Source organism: Podarcis vaucheri (assembly GCF_965113315.1).
Source record: "Podarcis vaucheri genome assembly, chromosome: 7".
NCBI lineage: Eukaryota > Metazoa > Chordata > Lepidosauria > Squamata > Lacertidae > Podarcis > Podarcis vaucheri.
The window spans coordinates 78,964,466-78,979,754 of NC_138765.1; the positions used below are offsets into that span (position 1 = coordinate 78,964,466).

General features: G+C 45.9%; 1 protein-coding gene across 15 annotated transcripts in view; it reads left to right on the plus strand.

Moving 5' to 3' along the window:
• Window positions 1-15,289, plus strand: part of PEX14 (peroxisomal biogenesis factor 14) — a 140,959-nt gene that overhangs the window by 78,976 nt on the left and 46,694 nt on the right. The window lies entirely within an intron of this gene.

Sequence of the window (15,289 nt, forward strand, 5' to 3'; positions counted from 1 at the left end):
GTTTTCCAGTTTTTTATTTTATTTTATTTTTAGTGGGTGGGGGAAATAACACTAATAATGGACCTCCAAAGAGCTGCGGTTGTTGTGGCAATCTCAGCCCTGGGGGATCAGAGCATCAGCTAACTCGGTCCCTGACTCTCCCCTGAGAGCAGTGATGAAATATTGGCCGTTCTTTGCCAGTGTCTCCTTCCCTGCTTTGCTTCTTCTCTTTTCTAAAGCTTTTGCCTCTTTGCGGGCAGGAGTCCACGGGGTCTGGGTTCAAATCGCAGGAAAGAGGAATTAGATAAGGACCGCTTCCACCATTCTGCCTTTAAGCATGGGAAGTTATTGTGTTTTTATTTAAACGTATTAGAATCATACAATTGTGGAGTGGGGACACCAAGAGTCATCTAGACCAACCCCCTGCAGTGCAGGAACCATGGGTAAAAAAATAAATCACTGACAGACGGCCATCCAACCTCTGTTTGAAAACCTTCAGCAAAGAAGAGTTCACTACCTTCCAAGGTGTCCACTGTCCACAAAGAGTGACTTACAACAATACATAAGTACCGCGTGCATTGAAACCAGCATAAAACTAAAACAAAATGAAATTTTAAAAACTTGTCCATATTTTTGAAAAAAGGTAAAGGGACCCCTGACAGTTAAGTCCAGTCGCAGAAAACTCTGGGGTTGCGGTGCTCATCTCACTTTACAGGCCGAGGGAGCTGGCGTTTGTCCGCAGACAGTTTTTCCGGGTCATGTGGCCATATTTTTGAAAGGCAGGTATAAAACATCCCACTCACTGATTATTAAAAAAACCAAAGGCCTGTCAGAAAAGAAATGCTTTCGTTGGGTGCCTAAAGGTAAGTAGTGACGGCCACAGCCCTTCCCCTTATTATTTTATATCCCCCATAATAGTTTAAACCAGGGGCAGCTAACCTGTGGCTCTCCAGATGTAGCTGAACTACAACTCCCAGAACTATTGGCCATGTTTTCCAGGGCTGATGGGAATTGCAGTTCTGTAGCCGCAAGAGAGAGGGTCACAAGGCAGCTAACTCTGGTTTTTAAAAATTCCATATCAGCTGTTGTGCTTATCCTTATCGTGACCAGTGAAATTCCATTTACAAATATTTTGGGGGTGTGGGTGACCAGCTTGGCACACAGCTCAAGAGAACCAGTGTGGAGCAGCGGTTAGAGAGTGGAGGCCAGGTTTGAATCCCGTTTCAGCCATGAAGCTCACAGGTGACCTTGGGCCAGTCAAAGCTGCTCAGCCTAACCCATCTCACAGGGTTGCTGAGAAAATAAAATAGAGGGGATGCATAATGTGCACTACCTTGAGCTCCTTGTAGAAAAAAGTGGGATATAAATACAGTGGTACCTCAGATTACATACGCTTCAGGTAACAGACGCTTCAGGTTACAGACTCCCCTAACCCAGAAATAGTACCTAGGGTTAAGAACTTTGCTTCAGGGTGAGAACAGAAATTGTGCTCTGGCGGAACGGCGGCAGCAGCAGGAGGCCCCATTAGCTAAAGTGGTGCTTCAAGTTAAGAACAGCTTCAGGTTAAGAACTGACCTCCAGAATGAATTGAGTTCTTAACCTGAGGTACCATTGTACAATCAGTTGGTTTTTTGTTTTGTTTTTAATGTTCATCTCCTTCAGTGCTAACGAGGCAAGTCAGTGGAAACTTCCAAGAAACTCCTGTCTCCTGCAATTTTTCCTCTTGATGTTATCAGCATCTCTCTCTTTTTTTTTGGGGGGGGGGACAAGGACAGCTAGAAATCCACCAAGTGGTCCCCAGATCACAATGTTCAATGCCCCTCTTCTCCTTTGGAATGCAAGGCTCTTTTTAAAAAAGTAGCTCCAATTTGACTCGACCGTCCCTGGGAAATTGCATCTGCTTCAAACAAACCAGAGGACTCTCTCTCCGATGTGGTGGGGGTGGTTGGGGGGGGCGTGGGACAAGGTAGGGAGGGGGGAGACCTGACCTCTCTTCTGACAAGCGAAGCTGTGTGTCTCCTTTGCCTCCAAAGCACCGATGAAATATATTTTGCACTGGCTTGTAATGGTGTGATTTATGCCATGATACGGTTTGCGATATTCCAGTGTCCTTTTGCCTTTGTGTCGAGAGTCTCTCCCCCCCTCTTCTCTCTCCACGCCTCCCCCGGCCACCCCAGCGTCTCCTTCTGCTACATTTAACGTAATAGAGGTGAGTAGGTTCTCAGGGCGCAGAGGTTGGACACAGAGAATGCCGGTCTGGGCGGTGAGCAGGCTCTAAAACTTTCTGCTTCTACCTACTTCCCATCTTCCTCTTTTTTTCCTTAGAGTAATTTTCCTCCAGGAAGGAAACACCCCCCCCAACTGTTCTGCTTTTGGGAATAGCATTAATCCAACAACGTACTGTACCTGGAAAGGGATTTGCCCATGTACAGTCACGCAAGAGTGTGCATCCTCACGTATCTGTCCACCAGCCAGTGTTGCTCTGCACCTCTACTCCTTAAGAGCACCCCAATGAATGAATCACTTGACCACAAGAGCTCAATCTCTGGTTCACTTGCTAAGTCTAGCAGTTGTGCAATCCTATGTGTTGTTGTTGTTCAGTTGCCCTTCACCCTAAGGTCCCAGAGTGGGTTACAGCCATTGCAACACATTATTGAAAGCAGTTTGAACATCTTACAATTCCAGAAATAAGGTGTGTCCTTGATTAAATCTCCATGCCACCCTCCTTCCAAATATCACAGGGCGGTTTGCAATACAGTCATACTTTGTGTTGCATTAGGTACATGTTGCGTCTTTTCGGCTTGCAAACACAGCCAACCTGGTAGTGTATACATCCGGGTTTTGCCACATGGCAGAAGCGTTCTGCGTTGTTTGCGCATGTGCAGAAGTGTTCTGTGAGTTTCGCACATGCGTACAAGTGCTCTATCGCGCTTCATGCTTGTGCAGAAGTGCCGCTCTAGTTGCGGGCTTTTTGGGGTGCAAACGGCCCCCCAGAACAGATTGTGTCCGCAACTAGAGGTACCACTGTAGAAACAATGCAAAACGAGAACATAAAATGTGTAATAATAATAATAATAATAAAAACCAAGACCAAACCAGTACCCCTCAAATATTTAAAAAGCCATAAAATGTTAATCAGTGGAAGGCCCGGTTGAAAAGAAACGTTTTCACCTGGCGCCTAAAGATATGTAATGAAGATGTCAGGCCAGCCTCCCTGGAGAGAGCATTCCACAAATGGGATACCCTGGTACCCTGGAGAGCTGCGGCCAGTCAGCGTAGACAACACTGATGGGCTAGATAGAGCTGTGGTCTGACTCCGAATAAGGCAGCTTCCTATGTCCTGCCCAGTGCCGGATTTATGTATAAGCTAAACAAGCTATATCTTAGGGCCCCACTCTCTTGGGGGCCCCAAAAAAATTTAAAGGGTGTACATTTCCAAAATAATATAAGATAAAAAACAAATAAAATAAAACCTACATACAGCAACAGTGTTATGTTTTGTGTAGGCTCCTATGATGTAAGTAATGGGCCCCACCTGCTAGCCTGCTAGTCTGCTCCCTAAAATATTATGGTCCATAAATTACCATATAGCATATATTCAACACAAAAAATAGTGACAGCTGGACATATAAAGGGCTCCATTACCTTCAATAGCTTAGGGCCTCATCAAATCCAGCCCTGGTTCTACCACACCTTCTCTTGATCATCTTCTTTGGCGCTTTCTAGGCATAAGAAAGTTTGGGGGTACTTTAATAAGTACATGTATACAGTAACTTAATGCCCGTTGCTAAGCATTAGAAGGTGCAATAGCAGGGCATTTTATCGTACCATGTGCAAAGCAAGCAAGCAAACAAAAAATAATAATTAGTGGAAGAAATGGTTAACAAGACCAACGTAAGCCAAGACAGCCAACTTTCCGAAGCTGGCATGGATGGTGATTGTTGGGCATTGAAGTCTGAAGCATCAGAAATAAATTCCCACCAGATGACATAGAAATGTTCTGGGTCCTCCATCCCTTTGGATGCATGCAATTTATGTGTTATTTCCCCCCACAATAGCCAGGTTTTGGGGCTCTTCACCAAGGCAGCCCTGTTTAGGGAAGTTTTTAATATTTAATGCTGTATTGTTTTTAACACTTGATTGGAAGCTCAGCTGGATGGGCGGGGTATAAATAATAAATTATTATTATTTCCCTTTTATTTTTCTCAACCTCCCTCCCCCCGCCCCCGCCACCTCGATGTAAGCCTACATCAAGCAAACAACTTGGCCTTTCTTTCACTGCAGGGTTGCAATACTCCAACCCCCCCTCCAGAAAAAAAACCCCTTTCCAAAGCTAATTTTCAAAAGATAATCTCTACCACGTGAGAATGTTAAATTTATGGAGGTGTGTTGTTTTTTTCCTTAGCATTTTAGCCAGAGGTTTATGTGTGCACAAAAATTAAAAGGGGGGTAAAGATATTTTAAAGTAGTTTTGGGGTTTGATTCTGAAATTATTGCTGGACTGCCTGAAGTCGGCTAGCAGTGACTCAGTCCTATCCATGCTTACAAGGTCGCTTCAAGTGAGCTTCATGGCCGAATGTGGGGGTTTTAACCCTGGTTTCCCAGGTTCAAGCCCAACGTACTTCCCCACACTGCCTTCTCTAGCCTGGTGCCCCTCCAGCCTGAACCATCAGCTGGGGCTGGTGGCAGCTGCAGTTCGAAACCTCTGGAGGGCACCAGCTTGCAGGAAGCCGCATTCGTGGTTGAGTTCTGGGTAAGAAAACTTGCACTTACCTATTTAAAATTTTGTGTTTGAGATTGGAAATAAACAAATTGGGTGTGTGGGGTTTTTTTGGGGGGGCGGAAATAAGGTTGATTGGAGGTGGGTTTATGGGAAAGGGGGGTTGGAAATAAACCCATAAACAAGGTGATATATAATATTTTTTTTCATTCTCCTTTTAAATAAATACCGATCAGCTTTATGTTCGGAGACAATAGGAGCTGTTGGCTTAAATTTGCAGTTTACTGTATTTATGGCCGTAATATCTAGGTGCTGCCGTCGTAATTTCATGCCCCAATGAGAAGTGCAAGGTCGAAGCAAATGCTTCCATCGGCATCCTGCTAACACCCTAACTCATAAACAAGGCCCGCCTGGATCAGGTGGCTTGGAATAATACAGGCTAATGAAATACAGCACAGCTTTCCATTACTGTTAGTTTTTACAGTGTCGTCATTACGTGTAATTTATGTTTAAAAAATTCAATTTTATACAAGGCTCTGGGAAATAGGGGTCTCCGGGTCACCCGACGACTTTTAACGGCTTGCGGGGTTGGGGTGGTGCAGGCGCCCAGGGCTGGGGGGGGGGGAGAGAAGGAGGAGAGGAGGGGGAGAAAGAGAGAGAGAGAGAGAAAGAGAGAGGCCTCATTCTGCTCAGCTGTAGTCCACCCAGTTGACCGGTGTGTGTGTGTGTTCATAAAATAAATAAATAAATAAACAAACTGCTCCCCCCCAATAAAAAAATTAAAATGTCAATGTCAAGCTCTATCCCCTTCTTCTCAAAAATATTTCCTATTTTGGAGTGTGTGAGAGATTTGCTTAGTTGGCTTTTATTTTTTTCAAAATAGTAGCAATGATATTTTTTTGCACTTAAACAAAAAAAGAGTTTGCCGTCTTTTCTAAGGCTCTGTGTGTGTGTGTGTGTGTGTGTGTGTGTGTGTCGGTTATTTGAAAGGCAGGTGGCCATCTCTTACAGCTTCTCTTTCTCTCTCCCATCCATCAATCACCCAGGAGGTCCCGTAAGTGGCGGGGCGGAGGGTGGGGGGAGAATTATGGAGGGGGTGGGAGGGAGAGAAAACACAGCCTTAGAGACGGAGATACTTAACAACCTCTCCCAAACTCTCACCCCTTGACATTGGCTTCCTCGTCTCCATTTACGTTTCCTTTTTTATTATAGACTTTGAAAGCGCAGTCAGCAAGGCAAAAACTCCTGCCAGGTTGGGTTTTTTGTTTGTTTTTTAAAGCCAAAAAACCCCACACACCTCCAAACAGATGCCTTTATACTTAACCTTTCCTTTTCCTGGCTGCATTAGCACCATATTTTTAATTGGATCCCACACATTCATCTTTTTTCTTTGGTTGAGTACACACTTAAAGTACATTTCCCCACCCCAAAGAATCCTGGGAACTGTAGTTTGTTAAGGGTGTTTGGGATCACAGCACTCTGGGGTTAGAACTACAGTTCCTGTGGCTCTTTGAGGGAAGTGCTTTAAATATATGGTGTGTATTCAGCTGCTTTTTTCTTTGGCGCATGGAAGTCACATGCTCTAACTCCCATGTTCAGGGTGTGAGTCCTGTTGCTGGGGTAGCCAAGACAGTGCTACTCCACCCCACACTTCCAGAACAGGCGTGGAGGGACCCCAAATTCTCCAAAAGTTTTTAGGAAAAACTTTATGGGGGAGGGAACTCCCAAAACAAGCCCAGTGACAACAGCGTGCTTAGCAACTGCAGAATCCTGGTGAACTCAGGGGAGCGAGAAACAGTGAAAAGAGGGAAGGGGATGAAGTGGTTGGGATCCTGAACTCAGCGCTGCAACATTTTTGTTGCAGGTCCGGCATGTAAGTTGGGCTAGGTCAGGGCTGAGGAACCTTTGGTCCTCCATGTTCAGTCCCAGCCAGAAAGGACAGTGGTCAGGGTGATGGGGCACAGCAACATCTGGAGGACCCACAGTTTGACCATTTCTGGACTCAAGGCTCCTGGGAGCCCCATCCAGAAAGGAGGCTTCCTGCTGTGCCTCTGCATGAGTGTCTGCTCTGGCGTTTGTTGTTGTTGTTGTTTAGTCGTTTAGTTGTGTTCGACTCTTCGTGATCCCATGGACCAGAGCACGCCAGGCACTCCTGTCTTCCACTGCCTCCCACAGTTTGGTCAAACTCATGCTGGTATCTTCGAGAACACTGTCCAACCATCTCGTCTTCTGTCGTCCCCTTCTCCTTGTGCCCTCCATCTTTCCCAACATCAGGGTCTTTTCCAGGGAGTCTTCTCTTCTCATGAGGTGGCCAAAGTTTTGGAGCCTCAGCTTCAGGATCTGTCCTTCCAGTGAGCACTCAGGGCTGATTTCCTTCAGAATAGATAGGTTTGATCTTCTTGCAGTCCATGGGACTCTCAAGAGTCTCCTCCAACACCATAATTAAGGTGCTGGCTTTTGTTAGCCTTGATTAAAACAGGGCTAGGAAACATGTTCAATAATGGGAGCTAGAGACCACATCATATGGAGGGCCAAAGGTTCCCCAGTCCTGTGCTCGGCTGCCTGGTTGGCATGGATCCATGACAGGGCCTTTTCAGTGGTGGCTACCCCTTTTTGGCCCTTGTTTGCGATTGTCTCCATCATAATAGACTTTCAGGATGAATTTAATCTCATTCCTCTTTACTCAACAATAATAAAAGCAATAACGTTTTTAGCAGGCACCGAAAAGAGTACAGTGAAGACACCTGCTTAATCTCAACAGGCAGGGAGTTCCAAAGTGTAGGTTCTGCCTACACTTAGGAGACAGGAGAAAATAAGAAAGGAGGTGAGAAAGACTAAAAATGCCTAGAGTTTGAGGAAGAAAGCTGGACATGTATGGAGTGGCACTACTTTGCAAGACGTGGTTCTGAATACTTCCAAGGAGACTGTCTATCGCCATGGCTTTTCATTCCATAGGGCTGTAGCTTAGTGGTAGAGCTCCTGCCTTGCATTCAGAAGGGCACAAGGTTCAGTCCCTGACATCTCTAGGTAGGAGGAAGAATGTCTGCTTTTTAAAATTCATGTAGAACCACTGCCAGTCAGTGTAGACAATGCTGAGCTGGGTGGAGCAATAGTCTGACTTGATATAAAGCGGCACCCTATTTTCCTTGTCTCAAGGTAAGGGCTGTAACTTAGTGGTAGAGCATCTGCTTTGCATGCAGAAAGTCCCAAGTTCAGTCCCAGTCAACGTCAGGTAGGACTGGGAGAGATTCCATGTTTTCAGCCAGTATAGACTGGGCTGGCTAATCTGTGCTCCACAATATTTGACCTCCAATATACAGTTTGTGGCCTCCACAAACTCTGCCTCTTCCAAAAAAAAACCCCACACTTCTGGAATTTTGGGAGGGATTTTTTAAAAAAGAATACTAGCCATTTTTGCATTGTTTCTGCTGACTACCATCTGTAATTGATTTAAAAATAAAAATAAAAATAATAAGCTACTTGTTCACACACATATACACAAATCCAACTTGCCTAGACTCTCCTGTTCTGTTCAGAATGGTTTTACTTGCTATATCTATATCTATATCTATATCTATATCTATATTTATATCTATATTTATATCTATATCTATCAGTTTTTATTGTATAATATATTGTTCTAACCCACCTTGGGACCTTACAATGAAGGATGGGTAAGAAGTCCAGTAAACAAGCAAACACAAAAAGTTAACCTTTTCTGGACAAAAAGAAAGGGGACAATCTTTTTCTTTTAAACTTTTCTTCCATCTCACCTGGGAAAGCAATTCACAATCTCCATAGGCGATTAGTACTTACAAGAAAGTACTCCAAAGTACCTTTCATGTAAGCCTTTGCTGTCATAAGAGGAGCCTGCTGGATCAGGCCAATGGCCCATCTAGCCCAATGTCCTATTTCTTGCAGTGGCCAACTAGTTTTCTCAATGGGAAGTCCGCAAGCAAGACCTGAGCACGAGAGCGATTCTTCCCCTCCGGCATTTTCCAGCCCTTGGGAGTCAGAATTATTACTGCCTCTGACAGCTGAGGTAGAGCGTAGGCATCAGCGCTAGCAGCCTAGCAGCCGCTGATAATTTTTGTTGTTGTTTTCTCTAGGCTAAACTCACCCGTGCAAATTTGACAGAAAGATACAATCCTGCACAGGACTTAAAGCCACTTTTTATATCCAGCAGCATCTCTCTCTCTCTCTTTCAATGCAAGTGGAAATTGCATGCTTTTCCTACATGCACATGCACACAAAAATCCCCTCCTGTATCTGTAATCCGCCCCCCCTCTCTCCTAGCGTGACCACCACTGGCTTGCAACTGCGGCAGGAACAAAAAGAGAGAGCAGTGGTTGGGGGTGAGGGGAATAGACCAAATAAATTGTCTCCACGTAAATGAAGAAAGGGGAGGGGAGGGGATGCAGAGGGACATTTCTCTTGACCTTAGGTTTGCTTTGGTGTGTGTGTGTGTGTTTTTAAACAGAACTTTAAAAGATGAAATTGACCTGACAGGGCCCCCTCTCACAAGACTGTGTGCTGGGTGAAATATCAGTGGGTCGCACCTTTGACCCCTGCCGAGCTGCATTTAAAACTCTGCTGGACTTCTTTCTTTCTTTCTTTCTTTCTTTCTTTCTTTCTTTCTTTCTTTCTTTCTTTCTTAGTGCAGGTTAACTGGAGTAAGAAAGGAGGGGCTGGATTAGCCTTCTGTGCTTTTATGGGGTGGGAAGCAGTGGTTTACATGTGTAGGTAGCCTAAGAGGGTAGAGGACAATGGCTTTAGAGGTCAAAACAAACACTTTGACTCAAGCTCAGAGTCTAGCAACATCTGGATTGAATTGAGCTGGGGCCCAGCAACATCTGGGCAGTCACAGATTCTCAATCCCAGTGAGTTTCTTGGCTGAGCACAGATATTTGAACCCTGGTCACCCAGGTCCCAGTTCAACACTCACACCGCTCCACCACGCTGGCTCTTAGTTTCTTGTTGCATTTTATATCCCAGCTATCCACTAAGGGACTCGAGGTGGCTTACATCATTCTCTTGAGTTCCTTCATTCATAACTAGGCATGAGCTAGGATGCTGTTCCAACACTTGGCAAGACCCGCTAAGCTCCTCTTTCAAAGAGCGAGGTGGCTACAGCCATTTGCACGGCCATCTTTCCAAGTCTCAGGTCTGGGCAAGAACCCAGGAGGGGGACTACTCCTACAACCGCCTCTCACTCGCCATCTAATACTCCCCTCCAGAACATCTTCACAGCACTCATGAGAGTTCTTCACCCCTAACACTACGTATCCTCAGTAGTGACTGGGAGCCCAACAGTAGGTGGCGCCAGAGCTAATGTTAGGCAGAGCCAACTCCTCCTAGTTTTGTCTCCATTCTCTTCCCTACCAAGTTCCACAAGGGCAGCACTGAGGCTAAGGAGAAGGAGGAAGCTGATATCCAGTGCCAACTACAGAGGTTGCTTATGTATGGCGCGTTAACACAGCCTGTGTGAAAGGCCTGTGTTGTATAATGCAAATCGGAAGGTACCTCCACCTCTGGGAACTGTAGTTTGCTAAGGTGCTGGGAAGTGTAGTTCTGTGCAGTGGTAAACTGCACAGAGGTTTCCGGTGCACGGCGTGTACACAGCTTGTGCGAAAGACCCGTTTCGTATAATGCAAGTCAGGAGCCACCTCCACCCATGACCTCTATGGAGAAAAATACTATAAGGCGTTATGAAAATAAGGGATAATTCGTCCAGTGGTGGTGGCATCTGGTTGGACAGAAGATGGATGGATGGAGAAAAGTGGTGGCGGCGGGGGGGGGGGTCGATATGTGGGTCACGTTCTGTTTTTGTTGCATCCCTTTGCTGTGGCTCAGTCCTTGCTTCTTACCCTCTGCGGTTATATTATTCCTTGCAGATAGCAATCAACTGGAAGGAAGTGTGTGTCTAATTTGCATGAGATTATTTAAAACAAAAAAAAAACGGTTTGCATTAGTCAGGGTGATGGTAAACAACACAGATAGAGAGAGGGAGAGAGATGCCTCCTTATAATATAGCCGCGTCTCTTGGCTTTCAAGGCCAAATATAATTCACTTACAATCGGCAGCTCTCTTCATTCCTCCTTTTAACCTTTTGGATCCTGCCTGGGTCTCGGTCTTCACCAAGAGATAGGAAGCGCCGAGTTTATGCTGGGAAGGACTGGCTAGCAAGGAGAGAGACGCAGAGGCAGTTGCAATGTCAGAAGCAAGGGTGTGTGTGTATGTGCGTGTGTTATACTGCTCAGCGGCTGGGCATTGCACGAATGTGAGACGCAGTGAGCCAAAGTTGTAAAGCAGAGACTCCCTTTTCGCTGAGGGGAACTGTCTCGGTGAACACAGCAAGCTTTCAGGTTGCACAGAGCTCTTGGAATCAGAGCATTGTGTCGCTCCAAGGCCACCATATACCACTTGCCCCAGGGAATTCTGCCCCAGTCACACCTTGCCCCAGGGAATTCTGGGAGCTGTCGTTGGCCAGGGGTGCTAAGACTTGTTAGGAGGCCCCTAGTCCCACCACAGAGCTACCTTTCCCAAAGTTCCTCAGGAAGAGGGATTCATGGGTTCAGCCACTCTGGGAATTGTAGTTCTGTGAGGGGAAACAGGGTCTCCTCACAACTCTCAGCACCCTTAACAAACCACAGCTCCCATCTGCCCCAGCCAGCGCAGCCATAGATGACCATGACCAGTCCATGGAGGCTCCCACCAGCAGTTTCTACCGGAATAATGCTTTCTGACTGAGACTCAATGATTTTTTAAAAATAAAAATGCTTCCCATGGGATTGGGCCTATCACACCTGAAAAGACTATCGAAGTAGATGAATGTGTAGCAGCCACAAAAGTGCTCCTCAGTGGTGTTTCATCAAGCTGGGGGGACGTTTTGTGTGAGCGGCTACAGGACCTACTAGGTCAGTATCCTGTTCCCTATTGTGGTCAATCAGATGCTTCTGGGAAGCCCAAAAGCCAAGTCAAGGAGCCACCAGCCTCCGTAGGCATCTGGGATATTCAGAATACACACATATTCTGCCCTCTAGAGCCCTCCTCAATCCCTATCTTAAGAGGATCCCTAATGAAAACAGCCGTGCTCTGCCTAATCCTATTGTCGCTGGCTAATATGGCCAGATTAATGCGAGAAACAAATTTCTATCTATTTTATCCCTCCCGAACAGGATGCAAATCTAGCTGGGAGGAGGGTAGCTTAACAATGAGTGTTATTTCCTGTGCTTTCCAGATTGGAGACCTCAAGAACAAAGGGCTTCTCTGTGGTTTGGTGTGCAATCTTCAGTGATAATATTTATCACATATGCTCTCTTTGAATGGATTTTTTTGGGGGGGAGAGGAAGTAGAGGGAGGGGAATGGGCAGCCTGATTCAATTGGGATGCATTCAGAACACCAGCGGTAAAGTTTGAGAAGCAGGAGAGCTCATCCTGACAGCCCCCATAGCCACCTCCCCATAAACCCCCCAGTTTATTAGAATCAGCACGAGTGCAATCCTATATATTGTTCCTTAGGCGTCAGATCTGTTGAACTCAGTGGGGTTGATTTAAAACTTGAGAAAGTTTTACCCAGGCATGGGCACTTTTGTACATATTATTTGGCTGCGGATCTGAGTTGTGAAATTCCTGAAAGTGCAGATTTTGAAGGAGAGCTAAAGTGTTTTGAATTGTATATGGATTGTGTGGGTTCACCTTTAACCCCCCCCTCCAATCCTTAGCCAGTGATCAGGGATGATGGGAGCTGGGAGTCCAGCAACATATAGAGAGCGACAGATTCCCCATGCATGCTATATCATATGCCAGCTGGGTGCCTTGGAAATGACGTTTCCCAGGGTCCCCAGAAGTGATGTTCCCAGGACCCCCCCTTCTCTTTTCCCCACCCCAAGGGTCTTTCTGAAGCCTAAACCCACAGCATCTTATGAAAGAAAGTCAAATCAAGGTTTGGCCCTGGAGGCCCAGGCAGCCTCAGGGGCTAGAAGTGCCTTTTACCAGTTGTAATTGGTGCTATAACTACTGCTATTCCTGGGCCAGGAGAGCATTGATGACTTCAAGATTGGATTGCCGCAATGCACTCTGTGGGGCTTCCCTTGCGCTTGACCCAGAAACTGCAGCTGGTGCAGAATGCTGCAGCACGGTTGCTGACGAGAGTGCGGCACTGTCAGCATATAACACCATATATTATAGCATATGTAATATAACTTCACAGCTTGGGGCCAGTTTTCTTGTGGGGCCTGCCTTAACCCACGTGTGTTCACTTGATCGCTTCGATTTGCAGAATTGGCACTGCACTTTGGAACTCTCTGCCTATTGAACACTCTTTTCGGCACCTGCTCAAAACATTTTGTTTAGGCCAGCCTACTCAGGCAACGTATATGTCAACATGTTTTAAACTCTTTTTTTATCCTTGGTTTCAATGGTTTTTCACGGTTTTAAATTGCTCTTCAATTCTAAAACCCCCCAAAATTTTAACATTCCTTGCAAACCGCGTACACAGTCAAGCAGTCTATAAATTTCTATAAGTTTCTAAAATGAAAAAGACACTAAAATCAAGCATGGTTCCTTCTATAGTCTTGATCCCTCTGGGCCTTGCGTTGTAGAATCTGCCCTTCATGGCACGCTCCCCGCCCCCTCCTTCTCCTTCCCTTTCTCAGCAAGGACTTTTACTCCCTCTGAAAAAGCAAGCCAGCTGTGCAGTTTCCTTTTCTGCTGCTGGTCAGCAGCTGCTCCTCTTTCTTCTCTGTCTCCCTCTCTCATTGGCCAAATCCTTTCCAGATGTTGCGGCCTCTCCAAATGGAGAGGGGACCCCTCTTTCCTCTCCCCTAAGCCCACCCCTCAAAAGGATGATAGCTTTGCAGAGAGCCGGATTTAAAGCCCCAGCCATCCAAGCGCCCGCCTTTTAATAACCGGCAGGTCGTCAGCGTCCTTTTCCAAAAGTTTCATCCCAGCTTGTTCTGCTCTGTTTTATTGCCTCCTGATGTTTTCTGGGTCCCATTCATGCTCATCACAGTCAGACCTGATTTCTACTCCCCCCTTCTCTCTTTCTCTTTCTCTCTCTCTCTTCTCCCCCCTTTTTTTATTTCCGCATTTGTCATAAAATAAAGCAAATTATTCCCATCTTCAGAAACGATCTAGACTAATTAGTCGTCTAACCCAATAATTAGTTTTTTGTTTCCCTGTCTGTTTTCTTACATTATTGTTAGCTTTCTCCTTCCCTACCCTGGGTTTGTTGTTGCTGTTGTGTTGTTTTTCCCCACCCCACCCCATTACGGATTAAAATGAGCCACATTTGCAGTTGATGGTGTACGTTTCCCCCACTATGTTCGTTTTGTGTGTGAGTTTTTTGCGGATTTATTTTTATTTTTTTTTGACGGAATGGGGGAATTGCAATAGAAAAGCTACTTCAAAAGCAGCAATAAACTCAAAGATAAATTAAGGAAATTGAATGAGCCACATTTGGAAAAAGTGTCAGGGAAGGCTAATATGCCCGTCGCTTAAGGTTAAATTGCGGCAGTGAAGAGAGAATGTGGCTCCCACCCCAGTGAATCCAAAATTTGAGACGCGACACGCATATTTGCCAAAATACTTTTGCAAGGCGGCTTCCAGGGAGTTCTGTTGGGGATTCTGGGTTTTTAGTTGGGAAGCTTCTTGGTCTGGAGGGCCACGTTGTACCCCCGCTGACAGAGGCATGCTGTCCTTGAATATCCGTTGCTGAGAAACACAAGTGGGGAGATCGCCACTGTGCTCAGGTCCTGTTTGCAGGCTTCCCAGAAGAGGCACCTGGTTTGTCACTGCAAGAACAGGATACTGGACTAGGAGGGCTTTCTCTAACTCATGGGTAGGCAAACTAAGGCCCGGGGCCCGGATCCTGCCCAATCGCCTTCTAAATCCGGCTTGCGGACGGTTCGGGAATCAGTGTGTTTTTACATGTGTAGAATGTGTCCTTTTATTTAAAATGCATCTTTGGGTTATTTGTGGGGCCTGCCTGGTGTTTTTACATGAGTAGAATGTGTGCTTTTATTTAAAATGCATCTCTGGGTTATTTGTGGGGCATAGGAATTCGTTCATTTCCCCCCCCCCCAAAAAAAAATATAGTCCGGCCCCCCACAAGGTCTGAGGGACAGTGGACCGGCCCCCTGCTGAAAATGTTTGCTGACCCCTGTACAGTGCTCTTCCGATGTTCACGCAGTGCATAGTTAAACCATAGAATTTGCTTCTATCAATGGCCACAAACCACCAAGGCTAGTATCACAAGTGGGGGAAATGGCTGTTGTGCTTGGGCCTTCCCATAAGCATCATCTTGACCACTGTAAGAACAGGATGGGCTTTGGACCTGATCCAGCAGGGCTTTTCCTATGCTCTTACAGGCCTGCAACCCCCACTTACACCTGTCTTTATTTACTGGGACCATTCCATATTTGTTTGGTTCCTGTCCTAGTTCAATATATGTCACTTTTGGAAGAGATCCTAATTCAAACGTTGCTCATTCAAGGACTTAACCCAACGTGGTCTTTGCCACATGGTCTGATCCTGCGTGAGGAGAGCCTGGCTGCCAAAATAGTCCAAGGAACCACCATCCTGTTCTTA